We start from the raw sequence: 13,142 nt of genomic DNA on the forward strand, positions 1-13,142 counted from the left end.
AAACAAGTGCTGCACTGTAATTGGTGGTAACAGTGCTCCTCACTTTTTCTTGCAAATTTACCATTTTGGATGCTACTGACTGCCGTGTCACTAATATGGTTCACATATGTCAGCATGGTACAGGAATAAAAACTTGCATGATTGCAAAACCACATCTGCCTAGCGCTTATACTTAACTTGCTATAATTTTCATATCAGGAAATGACTTTATGACCACACTGTATAAATGCTTAGAGCACCAAACCTGACCTACCTATCCACTCATGTAAACACACAAGGGCAGGATGTAAAAATCATACTGCACAACAAATGCAGTAAAGATAGAAAACACGCATGTATCATGATTAGATCAGACTTACACACTTGGAACTTGAGCCATACTTAACAGCCATTGTTCCAATTAATGGTTGCAAGTCGTGATATGTGGCTGTAATTTCTACTTTTGTACCTAACTGAAACTATTAGGATGGCACATTTGGGAACTATGCAATTTTAATTTTTTAAACATGGTTGGAAAATTGCTTGTCATTTTGAGTATTCGTAATTTAGAAAATAAGCATGGATTATTTTATACATAGTATATGTCAGACAAAGATCCTTTAATTTCTTTGGTCAATCAATCTTATATTTAACCCCAGCTTACCCATGCCGTATGAGAAGCCTGAGGCCCACACTCTTTTATCACTAAAACCCAAGAAACCATTTTGTTATTGAATCACTGCTTCCTTTGTTCATTATATATGTACAGTTATTTAATAATAATAATAAGCACAAAAAATACCATTAAAAAATAATGACCAATTATTGCACACATATTTTACTATTTGCTAAAACACTCAGAAACCATAATAATTAAAAAAATACTATCTTTACCAACCAATTTTACAGTGTCACTGGCATGAGCATCTCGAATAACACTGTGCCTGACAGTACCTCTCCCCCCTCGGGTAAGCTAGGATTAATTGTGGTTATGAGTATGAATGAATACTTGATGGAAAATGAATAGAGAGCAACAACATTATGTTATCCTGGATTCATACCTATTGCTTTTTAATGGGCAAGTGAATTCCATTCTTGGCTTCCCACCATGTAAATGTGGGCAACTTATAAACATTGTTACTTTCTCCTCTTGGATGCAATGTTACTCATTGTTGGAGGTCTATTGTTTTCTATACCAATTGTCTGATTGAATTTTTATGTGACTAAGCAGTTGGTGAAGTTTGTTTAGAAACGGCAAAGGAAAGAAATAGGCCAAACTGACAATGTTATTCAGATAGCTCTTAAATATAAACTGTGCATAAAGTTCTTCTGTTACTGGCTGCAAAATGCCACAGCCAGAAATGAGAAGATTCCAAAATTATCTATTTTCGGCTTTCATGACAGCAGAATGTGGTTTTGTGCCCACATTTTGAGAGGCTGTGGGTGGCAATTGTTCTGGACTTTTTGGAGGGAAGAAGAAGGGTATGGGAACTGGAGCAAATGATTAAAAGAAAATTGAAAATATTTTGATATGGAGGTCACATTATAATTCATATAAAATTCATCATTTTTTGTATATACAATTTAGGCAGCATATGGATAGATGAATCTAGTTAGAATAACTATTGTGCTACTGGCAATGCTGGAGGCATGCTACTATGTTCATCTCTACTTGATGTATAGCTTCACCAAAATAAGAAAACCTACGCTACAGTGTGTAAATAAATTACTGTTATGCTGCACTGCTGCTATACGTATTGAGCATTAAGTGATAGCAAAATCGGGGAACTACAATTTTACGACCCATACAAGTGTGTTCAAGTTTCGGACAGGGCTTCAAGATATCCAATAACAGCAGACCAAGCATTCACAAATAGCCTATATTAGCCAAAAATAGCAAAACTTTCTTCCTGTGCCATGGGTAATATGAAAGCTATTCTAACTTTAGATAACATTGGTATTTTGGAAGTAAAAAAAAATATAAGAAGACGTGAGTGAGTTACTAAATTATTTCCCGGAAACCAACTTGTAAATGTTCTATTAACTAACTAACTAACTAACTCCCTAGCCTTCTTAAACCCGAAGGTTCATGGCTGCAGCAACACAGGCCTTCCATATTTCCCTATCTTGAGCAAGTTCTATATACTCTTTTCCATCCCTACCAATTTCCCTTAGGTCCATCTCAACGTTGTCCCTCCATCTTCGTCTTGGCCTTCCTACAGGTCTCTTACAATTAGGTTTCCCAACAAGAATCCTGTAAACTCCTCTTTCCTCTCCCATTCGTGCCACATGGCCTGCCCACCTAAGTCTTCTTGATTTAATTATTCTAATAATATCTGGACATGAATACAAATTATGTAGTTCTAAATTATGTAACCTTCTCCACTCACCTGTCTCCTCATCCCTTTTAGGTCCAAAGATTTTCCTAAGGATCTTATTTTCAAATACTCTCAATTTATGTTCCTCTTTCAATGTAAGGGACCAAGTTTCACATCCATATAATACTACAGGCAAAATTACTGTTTTGTATATTTTAACTTTTAGTTTCTTAGATATTAAGCGAGAAGACAAAAGTTTATGAAGAGAGAAGTAACATGCATTTCCTGACTTAAGCCTACCTTTTATTTCCTCTTTAATATAATTTTCATTTGTTAATATTACTCCTAAGTATTTGAATTTGGAAACTGGTTCAAACGAGTTGTTATCAATAATTAGATTTTGATTATTACCTAACACTTGGTTTCGGCCTGTAAGCATATATTTAGTTTTCTCTTTGTTAACTTCCAAACCTATCTCTTTAGCAGTTTTGAAAAATATTTTAGCATTATTCTTAATTGTATTCACATCATCCCCCAGTAAGTCTACATCATCTGCATATGCTAACAACTGAGTCACACCATTTAATTTTAGTCCTTCTTTAGTTTCTTTTACCTTCCTAACAGCATATTCTAAGGCAAAATTAAAGAGCAAAGGAGATAATGCATCTCCTTGTTTTAACCCATCATGAATTGTAAATTTGTCAGACATATTAATACCCACACAAATTTTACTTTCTGTTTCACTGGTGCATATTTTTATCATACTAACAAGCTTCTTAGGTATTCCAAACTCTACTAATATATTATATAATTTATCTCTTTTGACCGAATCATATGCTTTTTTGAAATCAATGAATAGCTGATGGACATTTTGAATATATTCCCACTTTTTTTCAAGTGTCTGTCTGATGTGAAAAATTTGATCTGTAGTTGATCTGTTACGTTTAAATCCACATTGATAATCTCCTATAATTTCATTAGCATATGGGGTTAGTCTTGTTAAAAGAATGTTAGATAATATTTTATATGTTGTTGAGAGTAGAGAAATTCCACGGTAATTATTGCAGTTCATTTTATCACCTTTTTTAAACACAGGAACAATTATGGATTCTTTCCACTGTTGAGGGATTTCTTCTTTATTCCATATTAAACAAATTAATTTATGAATTTGACATATTAATGAATTTCCACCATATTTAATTAACTCAGCTGGTATTAAATCAATGCCAGGTGCTTTGTTATTCTTTAGCCTTTTAATAGCATCCTTAACTTCAATCAAGTTATTTTCTGGAACTAAAGGTTCTGCTGTGTGGACTTCATTTACTTCTGATTTATCTCCTATATGGACATTTAAAAGGTCATTAAAGTAGTTCTTCCATCTATTTAGAATATCGCTTGGGTCAGCTAGAAAATCACCGTCTTTATCTTTTATCAAGTTTACTTTAGGTTGCCACCCCTTTCTAAACTCATTTACACCTTTATATAAATCTCTGATATTTTTATTTTTGCTGTTTGTTTCAATTTCGTTAATTTTGCTTTTTAAATAATCTCTTTTTTTACTTCTAAATGTGCGGTTAACTTCTCGCTTTATTCTATTATAATTGTTTAGATAAGTATCATCAGAGTTATTTAACCACCTAAGTCTAGCCTGATTTCTTATTTCTATTAGATTATGACATTCATTATCAAACCATGGTTTACTCTTTCTCGGTTTATGGTATCCCATACTTTCTTTAGCTGCTGATTCTATTGCATTACGTATGTGCTCCCAATTCTTATTTACGTCTGCTTCATTTATATTTTCATCATCATTTAAATCCTGCAAAACATCAAATCTATTTGACAGTTTAATTTGGTAATCTTTCTTAATTCTTTCATCAGTAAACTTTCCTGTATCAAATTTTAGAACTTTTAGATTTTGTTGCTTATGATTTATCACTGAGAGTCTTTCTCTTAATTTAGCAATTACTAAATAATGGTTACTGGCACAGTCAGCACCTCTATGTGTACGAACGTAAATTATACTAGTATGCCTTCTCTTATCAATGAGAATATGATCTATCTGATTATGAGTTTTACCATCTGGAGAACACCAGGTATATTTATGGATATCTTTATGTTTAAAAGTGGTACTTTTCACAATTAAATTCTTTGAGGTTGCAAAAGTAATCAATCTTATACCATTATCATTACTTAATTCATGAAGACTTTCTTTACCAATCGTGGGTTTAAATGTCTCTTCTTTGCCAATCTGTGCATTACAATCACCTAACAGAATTTTCATATCATACTGAGAAAATTTATCAAAGACCTGTTCTAACTCTGTATAAAAATCATCTTTAGTATTATCATCTTTATCTTCCGTTGGTGCATGTATGTTTATTAAAATAATTTTACACCACCTACCCTGTAAAACTGCATATGATATCCTATTAGTAATAAATTCTACTGTTTTAAGAGCCGAGATAATTCTATTATTTATGAAAAAGCCTGTTCCAAAATTATGATTTTCAGTACCACCATAGAAAAAAGTATAATTTTTAGTTTTACAATTCCCTTCTCCTGGCCACCTAACTTCCTGGACAGCTACTACATCTAATTTATACTTAACTATCTCATTAACTGTACACTGAAATGCCCCAGGCCGGTAAAGGCTCAGAACATTCCAGGTGCCTAATTTAATATCCTTATTCCTAACGTAGATCTTATCCTTAGTCCGGGGACCTCCCAAAGTAGTCCCCACCCGGAGATCCGAACGGGGGACTCTTTTACCTTGGGAACATCCATGGCCTTATATTGCTGTTTCTTGACATGTCTTTTTACAGTGCAGAGTTGTCAGCTCTACGCCTAACCCCCAATATGAATGGAGGAACTACTACACAAGACAAACACAAACACATTAGACAGCACAATTACTACACAGGACGAACACAAACACATTCGACAGCACAACTACTACACAAGACACATACAAACACATCACAACTATAACACAATATATACACACAAACACACCACAACTACTACACAATATAAACATAAACAAACTACACACCAAGGTTTATTATATTCAATTAAATGTAACGTAAATCATAATCGCATCCCTTGTAGTGACAATCGTGAATCAACCACTTCCATGTATGTACATCTTTACTTTGTTGAATAAAAATAAAATAAATAAAAATCTGTATGAAATCGATTTCGCAATGTGAATTGATTTTAAAAAACAGACGCAAAGAGCTTCAAAACAAAACCAATATTGTATTTGTAGGACTATCCAATACTAAGAAAAAGTTGCTTCACAAAATTTATAAGAACAGATTTTTGGCGAAAATGTAAATGTTCTATTAAGTTCGGTAAATGTTCTAGGTGGCCTCTGTCACCATACACTTGGGAACTCTATGTTTCACTGTTGGGTTGACTTCCAGTTCCTGTTGTTTCCTCGCTTACCGCTAGGAGCGCTGGTGTAGCCAGTTGGTCTTCTGTGCTTGATTGGTTTTAGTGGTTGCAAAAGCTGGAGCCAAACGTGATGTGCCTGAGCACTGTCGATATTCAGATCGTGTGGAAAGTGCATAATTGCGTGCATCTCTTTGATTTTTGTGTCAATCAGTGTGTACGCTGTATGCCTGACTGAAACTTTTTGGATCCTGTTTTTGTTAAACTTGAGGTGCTTTGCTAGTCCAGCAGTGGGTTGGGATTTTTTTGCATCGGTTCAGTGCTGTTGTATACGTTCATTGATGGATCTGCCAATGTAATGCGAGTTGCACACGCACTGGCATCATATACTCCTGGGTTGTCAAGTGGTGAAAGGAAAGATCTCTTGTGTTTGTTTAGGACACTGGCTATTTTGTTCACTGGTTTGTGTGCGAGTTTTGATGTCATACTGTTTCAGGGTCTTGGCTAGGTGGTTGGATGTAGTCTGGGGGTAAGGGAAGGCAATCCATTTTGCTTTATTGCTGCTGGCTGGGTGGTTTTTGTTAGGTTGTTGCACCTGCATTTCAGCTTTGCTACACCATGTAGAAAGTTGACCCATTCTGAAGTCCTATGTCTGTAACCACGGTAACTTCTTCCTTCAGATCCTTTTCGCTTGTGCAGTGCGAGAAAGCTCTTTGGTAGAAGTTAAGCCATACATTAGCTTTACGTGTGGGTGGGTGATTGGAGAGGGAGTGGATATATTGGTTCCTTGCCCCAGGTTTTCTGTAGACTGTGGTGGTAAATTTGTTGCACCTTCTTTTCATGGTTAGGTCTGGAAAGTTGATGCTGCCTTTGTTTTCCAGTTCTATTATGAATTTCAGCCTGGGGTGAATGCTGCTAAGTTTTTTCATAAGTAGATCTATTTCTTCATCCTTTTTGTAAACGACAATGGTGTCGTCTGCATATCTGCCATATCTTATATACTGGAGTTCTGGTGAGTGAAGGATATCCTTTTCAGCTAGGTGCCTCAGAATAATGGCTATGGGAGCGGACAGAGGGTTGCCCATGGTTAATCCTTCTGTTTGTATGCAGTACGAGGGTCACTATTTATATTTTGAGCCAAACAATGAAAAAACAGGAATTTGGCATTGAAAACTGCTTTATTGTTTTTCGAAGTATTCTCCTTTATGGTCAATACACTTGCATTCGTTTGACCCATTTGTCAAAGCAGTTTTTCCAATCTTCTTGAGACACCTCCATAATATGGTTTTTGAACGCATCAACGGCATCTTCCGCCGACGAAAATCATTGTCCACGCAATTTATTCTTGACATTCGGGAACAAGAAGAAGTCATTGGGTGCCAAATCAGGACTGTATGGCAGATGACCCATCAATTCGATTTTTTGACTGTTCATAAAGTCGGTTGTTAGACGAGATGTGTGACAGCTGGCATTGTCTTGATGAAGAATGATCCGACGGCGTTTGTTTGTTTTCTGTATTTGACCGAAGACCTCTGGCAAACAAATTGTTGTGTACCATTCAGAGTTGACCGTTCTACGTTCCTCTAAAGGCACAGTTGCCACATGACCAGTTTTCCCGAAAAAACAGGCGACCATTTGTTTCGATGTGCTTCGAACGTGAACAACTTTTGTTGGATTGGGTTCATCTTGAAACACCCATACAGTCGACTGCTGTTTACGTTCCGGCTCATATGCATTTATCCATGATTCGTCACCTGTTACAATCTTATATACGTCTTTTGAAGCACCACGATTGTATTTATTGAGCATTTGTTTGCACCAATTGACGCGAGCGTCTTTTTGAGTTTTTGTCAAATTGTGTGGGATCCAACGAGAACATACCTTTCTCACAGCTAAATGATCATGTAATATTTTATATATGCTGGTGGAACTAATGCCTATGGTTGCCTCAATCTCACAGTATGTCACATGACGATCTTGCAGTATTAGGTTTTGCACAGCATCAATGTTTTCTTGAACAACAACTGATTTTGAACGACCTTCGCGAATCTCGTCGGTGAGCGAATGGCGGCCACGATTAAATTCGTTATACCAGCGTTTCACAGTGGCAAAGGATGGGCCTTCATCGCCAAATGTGGAAGTAAGTTGATCGATGCACTCTTGTCTTGATAATGCACGTCGAAAATCGTAAAAAATCATTGCACGAAAATGTTCACGAGTTAATTCCATTTTATTGTTGTCGCGCAATCTCCAACGCAACATAAACAACACAAATGAAGCTATTGACAAAACATTTGAAGTACGTTATGGTCAATAATGCCAGACGATTCCCTGCAAACGTCAAATCGCACCTAACTTCAATCAGTGTTGCCAAGGTTCAAAATATAAATAGTGACCCTCGTATTAGTCTTCAAACTGAAAATAATTGTGCCGCGGTGGCTCAGTTGGTAACTCGTCTGATTACCATGCCCAAGGTCCTGGGTTCGATCCCCGCCCGGTTCAAATCCGGGAACTTTTCTAAGGTTGGAAGCGGTCCCGGCGCCCACCCAGCGTCGAATAACATGGTTAGCTGGGGGAAACCCTGGGGGGTAAAGGCGGTCAGGGGCGTGATGCTGATCACATCACCCCCACTCATGACTGGATCAGGAAAGTGTGGGGCATTACCCCCACACCCCCTATACACCTTCATGGCATGGTGATATGCACAGGGGAGCACTTTACCTTTTTTTTTAACCAATTTCCAATAACTTGGATACCTCAGAAAAAACTCTACTTTTGAGACCTTATTGGTAGCAAGCCATCTTTCAACTGAGGTGAGGGCAAGGTCAATCGGGATGGAGTTGTAAATGTCAACTATATTGATACTAGTGAGTTTGGCATGTTTGGCTTGCACTATGGAGGTTGGTAGTTCTATGGCATCTGTGCTGTTGTGGAACATGTATGTCAGTTTGTGGTTGTGTTCAGAGATTTTCTTTTTAGCCACTTTATGGCAGGGGATGGGTGGGTGTTAAGTAGTAGGTTGCAGTAGTAGTTGGGGGTAGCATTGATATGAGACTTGTTCTTTGTTTTTCACACACGTGTGCAAGCTGTCGAATTTCTGTGTGTTTGTCAGCAATGACGGCTGTAGGAGCTCGCTGTTGGGCATTGTACACGTTTTTCATTTTAAAGCTGTTCACCATCACTTTCCATTGCATAAACTTTGGGAAGATGTCACATGTTTTGCACGCTTTGAGGAAACTAATGTTCATGCGTCGAACCAACATTTTGTGTTTGTTGTTCCTGTAGCTCCTTCATGAATGAAGGTTCCAAATTAATGTTAGTTTCACGGAAATAATTTATTAACTCACGTCTTTTTATTATCAAGCACGTTTTTTATTCCCCCTAACATGAATAACAAAATATATTTTAATTCAAATGTGTTCTTTTCTGTGCATTAGTGAGAAGTTATGAGTCTTTACAGTGAGCACAATTACAGTGCTTTTGGAGAAAAAATGCTACACTTAGTCTCCGGGGAGGATTTATAAAAGTTCTGCAATGTTGTTGAGTTTTTCAACTATTAGGGAATATGGGTGAGGCAATCAACTGTTTGTCATGTATTCATCCCCTTGCATCACCAAAATGCATCTCATTCTTCAACACATTGTTGTTAGTTTTATTCAGTGCAAAAGTGTTTGTACAGGTGCAACAATGAATCTGGCAACTTTGTGCAGCACTGTTGCATCAGAGGTAACATATGACTACCGCCATCTTACAGCTCCTTTTTTTTCCATTCAGTTATGACGGAGTCGGGGAACAGGGCACAGCATGCATTTGCTATAAAAGCATATTACAAAAACATTGATATTGTGTCCACACAACAAACAAAATTGAGATCATCTTAATGTTCTTTTCAAGTAAATCAGAGTGTAAGGATTGTATGTTCTTTTTGTATTTCTTCTTCCATGAATAAAGTAGTTCGTTTTGCCTTAATTGTGCATGTTTTGTTATTTATTATGTATTATTTTGACTTAAATGTGGAGTATTTAGAATTGCCCGATTCATTGTCACACCTTATATTGTCATAAGTGCAAAACCATTCACAATAAAAATAGACACAATCTTTAATGTATACTGTGTACTATTTTGTTGCATAACAATCTGCACTAACTTCTCAGGAGAGCTGATAAAAGTTTCACTTATCTGGATTTGCAATACACTACAATATTTGTACAAACATTTTATTATTGCTGATAATTCACGTCACCTGACTAACAGGTATGTCATTTCGGAACATAACACATTAACATGTACAGACACGATAATGTCAACTACTCATCTCTGACAAAAAGTGAAGGCACAAGTGAAGAGAAAGCGAGAAAATAAAACTTGCGACTGTCCATGTTAGTTTCTTGGAGTTTTAATTTTGGCTCAGTTTGTGGTATATCAAAGTGTCATGTAGAAGGTTATTTGGGTTGAAGTCCTCCATTTAGACCCCACCAGGTGTCTTTCATAGAGTTTTCTGCATTCTGCAATGCGGTATGGCCTTACGAACGCACCACAGCCCGAGACTGTTATGGGTGGTCTTGTTCACAGAAGGAGCCATAATCACCCTCCTGGCCATCTCATATTGGATTGGTGGATTTTCCTGACATGCTATTCGCTAAATCTCTCTGAGCACAACAGACGAAACTTTCACTGCTCTCTTCTTACGGGTGTCTTTTGTTGGTGAATGTTTACCAACAGGCCCCTGTTGCATGTACCAGGACACTTTCTCTTGCACAGTTTTCCTGATGGTCAAACCATTCTCCCAACACTGTTTTTACTATTTGGTCATATGAGAAATGTGCATGGAAAAGGGGTCATAACTAGAGACCGGATGTATAAGCACAATCAAACAGTAAAATAAGCAAGTTAATAAGCACAAAAAATTAAAAAAATAAGCTCCAAAATATGCATATACAAATACAGGAAAATCTGAAAAAATATATGTTTATTAGATCTCTTAACTTGCTGTTACAGTATGAATTCATGATGAAAGTTGTACGAATTACTCACAATTATAATAAAAATATATTAAAAACTTATGTTTTTGCGAGTATATATTCTGCTTCCATGACATTTCGGGATGCAACTGCTCCCTTCTTCAGGCTGTTCACTTTTGGTTATACACAATTCATAACTGCGTTGACCTGTTATTATGTATAGGATATGGGATTGGTTAAGTGTGTGTGGATAAAAACATTAAAAACCTAACACCCATAACTGGTGCACTTCATTTTATCACACTGTTTTCCTGATTAAAAATTGCTCCTTGAAACTTTAAAACTAAATAGCCACGGCCCGCATGTGCTGCAATTGCAATACTCCAAGGTTTCCTCGCAGAGCACGGGGTCGGGTGCCTCCCCTCTCCTTCCCCTCTATTTCCCCTTCAGTCTTTCCCCCCACACCTCCTTTTCCAGTTCACGTGAAGTCAAGTGAGAATTCCTCTTCCATTTCAGCTTGGCGTACTACTTCCGGGGTTATGTTAAAACCTATTTTTACGTATTCCTTCCCATCCCACTTCTTGAACATCTCGTCGATATTCCCATCGTCTCTGTTTAATTTATTCTCTCTTCCCTTACATATATACAACCCTTCATATACATTCCTCCTTATAGGTTTTTCCTCTTCCCTAAGCACTTTCCGTTTGGCGATGACGTGGGCTTCGTCAAGGATATGTTTGGAGAGCCCTGTCTTGGGAACCCCCTCCCTTATATCTTTGTCATGCTCTCCCCATCGAACATTCATGCTTCTTCCTGTTTGACCCACATATTCCTTGCTGCATTGGCAAACTATTCCATATACCCCCTTCATCCCTCCCTCATTTATTTCTTCCTCTTTTCCATCTTTCTTATACCCGGTGAAATGCTTTTCTAAAGTTTTTGGAGCTTGCATCCCACACTTTACAGCATACTTTCTTACAAGTCTTTCAATTTTTTCCGATATTCCAGGAAAGTATGGAATGCCTATATATTTATATTTTCCCTCCTCGTCTCTAACTTTGTTTTGCGATACAACATTTTAATGTGATACAGGAATATTTTTAATCAATTCCAGTTGTATTAATTTTATTCTTTCTTGTGTTGTCCCAGGAAGTTCAGAAATGTAGGTTTCTCTCATACTCTAGTCTTGACATCTTGCATGTCACTACTGAGCCACATTTGTTGACTAAGTTGTCATGTAAATATTGAAGTCTATTTTTGATCCTTGCTACGAGCATCTATCTTGAAATATGTATTTGGGGGGACCCAAAAGGAACTGGAATCGTTCTCTGGTGGGCAGGCCCATTGTAGTACATGCTTCCGCCGCAAGATGCCTTTTGCGGGTTAGAAGTTGTGGTGCCACGTAGTAAATTTTTTTGTTAAGCACCTCTCACTTGTTCATCAATTTTTTTGATGGCTGAAAACTTTGAACAACATGCGGCTCTGAAATTCTGTTTTCTGTCAGGGGAAACAGTTGTAATGCTTGAAACAGCTTACATGGAAGCTGCTCTGGGAAAACACAAGTTTACGATTGGTTTTCCCGCTTCAGGAATGGTGAATTGTCACTTGCAGACCAACCTCTCTCAAGGGCACATGTCAAGGCAATGCTGATTCCTATTTCTGATGCAAACTGCATTGTTCACAGAATTCGTTCCCCGAGCTGTGGCAAAGTGGGAAGTGGTGGCTGATGGTGGTGGTGATACTGCGCCACCGTCACGTGTAACAGTTACGAATTTACGTGACAAGTTTGGGAGGGAAGGAACTGTGTCTGATCTGGGACGGTGTGGCAGGAAGAAATCAGTATCGGACGAAAGAGGGATGGAAGCAGTGGTACAAACTTTCACAAGATCTCCCAAGAAGTCCATACATCAAATTCTGCCAGCCATCGTCCCTACACTTCTTTCATGTTCTCACATTTCCAAAAACACTTTAAAATCCACTTCCGTTGCTCAAGGGAAAGGTTCCCAGCCATCTTGTCAATTAATTGTCACTACTGGCAACTGAACTGAAATTAAAGAAAAACAAATGAATGGCAACAAGCACTAATCATGACAGATCCAGATACAACAAGTTCCATCAGGTTATCTGTAATACTTTCTCTGTTATTAACATTCAAATAGTGTAAACCTCTTTGTGGGACACACTGTATTAGTATTCCATTTCAACTTTACCATATGTACGAGGTCTGGTTCTTGAATGAGATGAGATGGGAAGGGAGAAAACAAGGGAAATGATGTATCTGAATAATTATTTTTGCTTGGATCCTTTCTTTTTGGAGGTGTGGGTGAATGAACAGAGATCAATCCCACTATCAGTCTTTGGCAAGGGGAATGGGTGTATAGAGAAAGTACCAAGATAATATGGGACACACACACTAGTGTCATGAATGAAGAACAGTGTCAAACTTTCTTGATTTTATCAGGAGCTGAAAATGCCAGTCTAGGTCTTG

The 13,142-nt window shown here is 37.5% G+C and overlaps 1 protein-coding gene across 7 annotated transcripts in view; it reads left to right on the top strand.

Moving 5' to 3' along the window:
* The window catches only part of LOC145987616 (uncharacterized), a 122,134-nt gene that overhangs the window by 44,398 nt on the left and 64,594 nt on the right, over positions 1-13,142 (top strand). The gene's annotated exons all lie outside the window — the stretch shown is intronic.

This window comes from Lepisma saccharinum, chromosome 5 (assembly GCF_977018435.1).
Source record: "Lepisma saccharinum chromosome 5, izLepSacc3.1, whole genome shotgun sequence".
In the NCBI taxonomy this organism is placed as follows: domain Eukaryota; kingdom Metazoa; phylum Arthropoda; class Insecta; order Zygentoma; family Lepismatidae; genus Lepisma; species Lepisma saccharinum.